General features: G+C 38.8%; 1 pseudogene; it reads left to right on the top strand.

Annotated features, from left to right (window-relative positions):
- Window positions 1-1,184: 1,184 nt before the first annotated feature.
- Window positions 1,185-6,171, top strand: part of LOC145397457 (uncharacterized) — a 103,766-nt pseudogene continuing 98,779 nt past the window's right edge.

The raw sequence follows: 6,171 nt of genomic DNA, 5'->3' as shown, positions 1-6,171 counted from the left end.
AAAGTGTAAAGCAAAGAAACTCGAAGAGCGCATAATATCTCTGCCAAAGCATCATTATCCCTCCGCTCATGTTAATCATAAACTGGAACTTGGCTTTCATAAATCTGACCTTGGGTTTTTATTTTTACTTTTCGGCAAAAGTTCATGCATTTGTTGCAATAAATATCCTAGATTTATATTCCAAAATTGGTGAAACTCCACACAGTTCTGTCCCATAATGCTCGTAACAGACAAACCATTCAACACCTCCCAACTGTATCGTGATTATCAGAAATCACGATATTTTTGTATTACTATTCTATGGTGATTATTTAGATGCATATTTGTCTATCACAATTGTGGATGTATATGTGTAGGATTATTTATGTGTAAATACTGTATTTACTGTATATTGTATGTATTAAGATTTCACTGATTGTTTATTGGAATAACGAGGAGTATGTTGATACCCTTGGGTGATTTGGTACTGTTAGTGATATAAGCTTAAGTTACATTTATGTATAATCATAGTGTACTGTTAATATTAGTTAATATTGGAATGTCTTGAAAATGTTGTATTTGCGAGGTTCAATGTTTTAACTGATACTTGTTTATGAATGGTTAAATTTAAGCTGTACGGTTAACGTGTGAAACAAGCCGAATGGCGGCAGTTTGTGATAAACTATTAGTAGCCAGTCACGTGGCCATATTTCAAGCCTGGCTCACAGCCGGACCGGGAGTCCTGGGGTCAGTTGGTACGAGGTTAAGGAGCTGAGCAGAGGGGCCCCGAGTTTAGGTCTGGCAGCTGTCCTGTGTGAAATTGTCTATACTGTATGTGGACTGATGTTATTCGGGTGGATGTTTGGAAGACAGTGCGGCCATGTTGTAAGTTTACTGCATTTTTTGAAGTTTCAAATTATGCTTAAGTTCATGAATAACTGTCCATTTTATTTTGCATATTTAGTATGGTCGGTCACATTGTATAGTGTGATATTATTATTTGATATCATACTAAGGTTCTTTGTAATTATATATATGACGTGTGTTTGCGATTATTGCTGGGAAGTGAATCTGAGTTCATTCTTTTGTTGTTTATTATTTATGAAGCTGTATTTACCAGGTTGAATCATTAAACGGATCCGACACCGCAGAACTGCAGTGTTCATTCAAACCTGAATAACAATACAATTCAACAACACGCAACCATGGATGAGCTCAAGAAAAACCGGACAGCAGCCAAGAGAAGGTTCACTAGGAAGGTCAACATCTTCAAGGAAGCCCACGGAAAGAAGTTATCATGTGAAGTGCTTCAACGAATGTATGAGGAGGTTAGTACGTGCTTCAAAGTGGTGGATGAAAGGAATGAGGAAATGATCGCTCTTTTAAAGGAATCTGAACCTTATGATGAGTATGAACAATACATAACTGAACTTGAAAATATAAAACATGAAGTTTATAATATTTTGATAACTGAGACTGGGAAGGTGAAACAGAAACCATCACTTGCCATAAAGAAACTGGAGCCTCCTAAATTTCGTGGTTCTGTCAGAGCATTTCCTACTTTTGTTAAGGATTATGAAAGGTTAGTTGTGTCTCAGCAAGGAATGGACCCGTACGTGCTGAGGAATTCCTTGGAAGGTGAACCTAGGAAATTAGTGGAAGATTTAGACGATTATAACTGAATGTGGGCTCGTCTGAAAGAGACTTATGGTGATCCAGCTAAAATGATAGATTCTATTTTAGGAGATATCAGAGCAACTAAACCAGTGGTTGAAGGTGACAATAAAAGGCTTATTAACATGATTAATACTGTAGAGAAAGTGTGGTTGGATATTGATAATTTGGGTCAGTTACAGGAACTTGAAAACACTACTGTAATTACTCAAGTGGAGAGATTGTTGCCACCTACTTTGAAAAGAGAATGGGCAATAAAGGTACAGTCTATCGGTACTGACAGGTTTAAAAGCTTAGTAACATTCTTGACTGAACAGCGCAAAGTTATAGAGTATTTGCAAGATGAGTCAAGGATTGCAAGTGCTAGGGCGACAGTTCATGTGTGTGAAGAAGAGACTTCCAAGGACTCTGAACTTGCAGAGGCGATTAAGCAGTTAGCTACAGGTCAGGAAAAATTTCAAAATCAAATGTTCAAATGTTTATCTAACTTATCCTTTGCTAGTAATAAGTTTCAGGGAATGCCAAGCAGAAATGGGTCAAATTTTGGACCAAAAGGGAAATACCAAGAGATGTTGTGTGCATGAGTCTGATACTCATGATCTAAAAGATTGTGCAACCTTTAAACAGTGGCCTAAGGAGACAAAATTTGAATTTCTGAAATCTAAGGGTATATGTTATATGTGCTTGAAGGAAGGACATTTAGCAAGGAATTGCAGTCAAGGATATTCATGTAGAGTTCTGGTAGATGGGGAATGCTGTGGAAAATATCATCATTCTGCCCTTCATCCCATATTCATTAGCCATGGAAGTACTACTGTGGAAGCATCAAGTAGCCATGTGACAAGAGATGGAGTAATGCTCATGACGGGTTATGTGAACAGTGCTAATCAGGTAATACCCACCCTTTATGATCCAGGAAGTAATTTTAAGTTTAATCACCAATAGGATGGCACGGAAACTGGGTCTTGTTGGGACTCCTGTGAGTTTAACTTTAACCAAGGTTGGTGCGCAAACAGAACAGGTAGAAAGTTACGTGTATAAAGTCTTGTTGAAAGATAAATTTGGGAGGGAAAAAATAATTGATGCCTGTGGTATAACTGAAATCACTGGTGTGTCAAGTGAGATAGACGTGACTCCATTTGCACATATGTTTGGGTTACAGGAATGGCAGTTAAAGAGACCCAGCGGACGTATTGAGTTATTGATTGGATCAGATTACTGTGCTCTTTTACCTCAAGTTGTAAAAACAGTGCACAGTGTTCAACTGTTGGCTAATGACTTTGGATTTTGCCTTAGAGGAAGTATAGATGGAGAAAGAAAGCAAAGCGTTAGCCTTAATGTTCAGGTGAATCATGTTGCATGTTCTAAGCCTGAAGAGTGGCTTCTTACATCTCGGCTAAACCCTTGTCAAGTAATTGAAGAATACTTTTTGACTGAAAGCTTAGGAACTTTGTGTACCCCAAGATGTGGGGGATGCAAGTGTGGAGGTTGTTCCATTAAAGGAAATTTAACTATAAAGGAAGAAAGGGAACTTAGACTTATTGAAGATGGATTGCACTATGATAGGAAATAAATGTTGGATTTCAGAATACCCTTGGATCTGTGACCCTTCTAAGTTACCTAATAACTTCCCCATGGCTTTGGCTCGATTAAGAGCTACAGAGAAAAGATTAAAAAAGATGGGAATGAAGTACTGTTTAAAGTATCAGGAACAAATTAATGACATGGTATCTAGAGGAGTTGCGCAGAAGTTGACCCAACAAGAATTGGAGAGTTATGAGGGCCCTACTTTTTACTTGCCACACCATGAAATCCATAAGCCAGAATCTCAGTCAACACCTCTAAGGATTGTGTTTAATTCAGCTGCATCATTCCAAGGAATGGCTCTAAATGATTTTCTTGCTAAAGGGCCTGATGTTCTAAATAATTTGTTGGGGATTCTTTTGCGTTTCAGACAAAATAGGATTGGCATAGTTGGCGATATCAAGAAAATGTACAACAGTGTTAAAATATCAGAGTTTGATATGCATACTCATAGATTTCTATGGAGAGATTTAGATGCAGAGAAAGTTACTGATCATTATATACTGAAGACTGTGACATTTGGAGATAAACCAGGGGGGGCAATAGCTATGGTGGCATTGAGGAAGACTGCTCAAATGAATGAGGAATATCCTTTGGCTATAAAGACTATTATTGAAGATTCTTATGTGGATGATGTGTTAGGAAGCTTTGATAGTTCCGAAATAGCTGTTGAAAGGATGGGACAAGTGGAAGAAGTGTTGGAAGCAGGAGGATTTGTAATGAAACAGTGGATCATGTCTGGAGATGATGGATGCATCAGTGAGAAAGTTTTGGATACAAATCATGAAAAGGTTTTAGATCTAGATTGGAAACCTAAGGAGGATATCTTTTTGTTCAAAGCCAAACTCAATTTTTCAAGGAAAACTCGTCAAGGAAGGTCTGAACCAGATGTTTTGTTAGGTGATCTAGAAAGGCGTTTGCCAAGCCAGTTGACGAAGCGCATGATTCTTAGTCAGATTGCAACCTTGTATGATCCTCTTGGATTTATTACTCCATTTACCCTTAAAGCTAAGCTATTGATGAGAGATGTAGTTACAGACAGTGAGGGGATCGACCAAGAGGGTGGGATGAACCAATTAATGAAATTTTGTATGAAAAGGCAAAATCACTGTTTGAGATGATGTTCCTGTTAGAAGAGTTGGAATTTCCCAGATGTATAAAACCGATACCCACCGTAGGCCACCCAGAATTGGTTGTTTTCTCTGATGGTAGTAAGAAAGCATATGGGGCCGCTGCATACGTCAGATGGGAATTGTCTGATGGTTCAGTTAGATCATATCTATTGTGCTCCAAAAACAGAATTGCACCAACAAGACAGATCAGTATACCGAGATTAGAATTATGTGGTGCTGTTGTAGCTAGTCGTTTGAGATCTACAATTGAAAGGGAAATGCAGTTTAAGTTCCAAAGAGTTATTCATATCACAGACTCCTCTATAGTACGAGCTCAGATTCAAAAGGAATCCTTTAGATTTAATCCTTTTGTTGCAAATAGGGTGGCTGTAATCAATCTAGGACAAAACCAACAGAATGGTATTGGGTGCCATCTGAAAATAATGCAGCAGACCTGACAACAAGGGAGTGTACCCCATCAGAATTAGGACCAGATTCTGTGTGGCAAAGAGGCCCAGAATTTCTCTACTTAGATCATGATCAATGGCCGGTGAAGCAGAGTTTTGAGGAGATGTACCTGATACTGTGTTTGTGAAAGCAACTACCCATGCATGTGAGGCTAAGGAGGTAAAGACAGTGATAGATATTGGTAGGTTTAGCAGCTACAAGAAACTGCTTTCAGTCACAGCTCGGGTAATGCAAGTTGTCAAGGCAAAGTCATTGAAAGGATTGTGTGAAGAGCCTACCGCAGAATGCCTACAAGCAGCAGAGAATTACTGGATCAGACAAGTTCAAGTCTCAATCCATCCAGATTGGAGGACTAGGTTCAAACGACTGGGGCCCACGCTAAATGATCAGAAAGTAGTAGTGGTAGGAACCAGAATATCGAAGTGAATGAAAGCTAATTGGAACCGTGATGAATTCATTCTTTTAACATCAGACCACCCATTCACAAAACTATACATTAGTCAGATACATCAGGAAAATCATGATGGTGTAGAGGCTTGTCTTGCTAAATTGCAGTTAAAATTTTGGGTGCCTGGTGCTAGAAGAGTTATTAAATCTGTGAAACGGCACTGTACCACCTGTCGTATGATTGACAAGAAAGTGACCTCTCAATGCATGGGCGAATTACCAAAAGAGAGACTTGAACCTTCACCACCATTTTTCAATGTATCACTTGATCTTTTTGGACCTTATTCTGTTTGTGATTCTGTAAAACGAAGGGTGAAAAGGAAGGTATATGGAGTCATATTTAATTGTATGGCTACCAGAGCTGTGTATATAGATGTTGCAGAAGGCTATGATACTGGCAGCTTCCTTAAGGTATTTAAAAGATTCACATCTATTAGAGGTTTTCCAAGAAAGGTGTTCTCAGATAATGGTGCTCAGTTGGTGTCAGCAAACAAGGAGTTGAGAGACATGGTTTCTAAGTGGAATCTTAAGGAATTAACTGAATTTGGAAGATTTGAGGGTCTTTCTTGGGAGTTTAATAAGTCAGCAGATGCACCGTGGCAGAACGGATGCAGTGAGGCCTTGATTAGGTTGGTTATGAGATCCCTGTGTAGAATTGTTGGGGACTGTATCTTGTCATATGGCGAGTTACAAACAGTAATGTTTGAGGTAGCTAACCTTCTCAATGAAAGACCGATTGGATGTAACAAAGTATCTGACCTCGAAGATGTTTCTGTTGTTCGTCCTAATGATCTTCTTTTGGGTCGTTCTACAGTCACAGTGCCAAGTGGGATGTGGGATGAAAGTAGCAATTTTAGTAAGAGGCATGCATTCATGAACAGAATTATTGATTCATTCTGGAAGAAAT

The sequence above is a fragment of the Coenobita brevimanus genome, chromosome 41 (genome assembly GCF_032717465.1).
Source record: "Coenobita brevimanus isolate Jiangsu-jjx chromosome 41, ASM3271746v2, whole genome shotgun sequence".
NCBI lineage: Eukaryota > Metazoa > Arthropoda > Malacostraca > Decapoda > Coenobitidae > Coenobita > Coenobita brevimanus.
The sequence above is the reverse complement of the archived record's forward strand: the minus strand, read 5'-3'. Positions and strand labels throughout refer to the sequence as shown.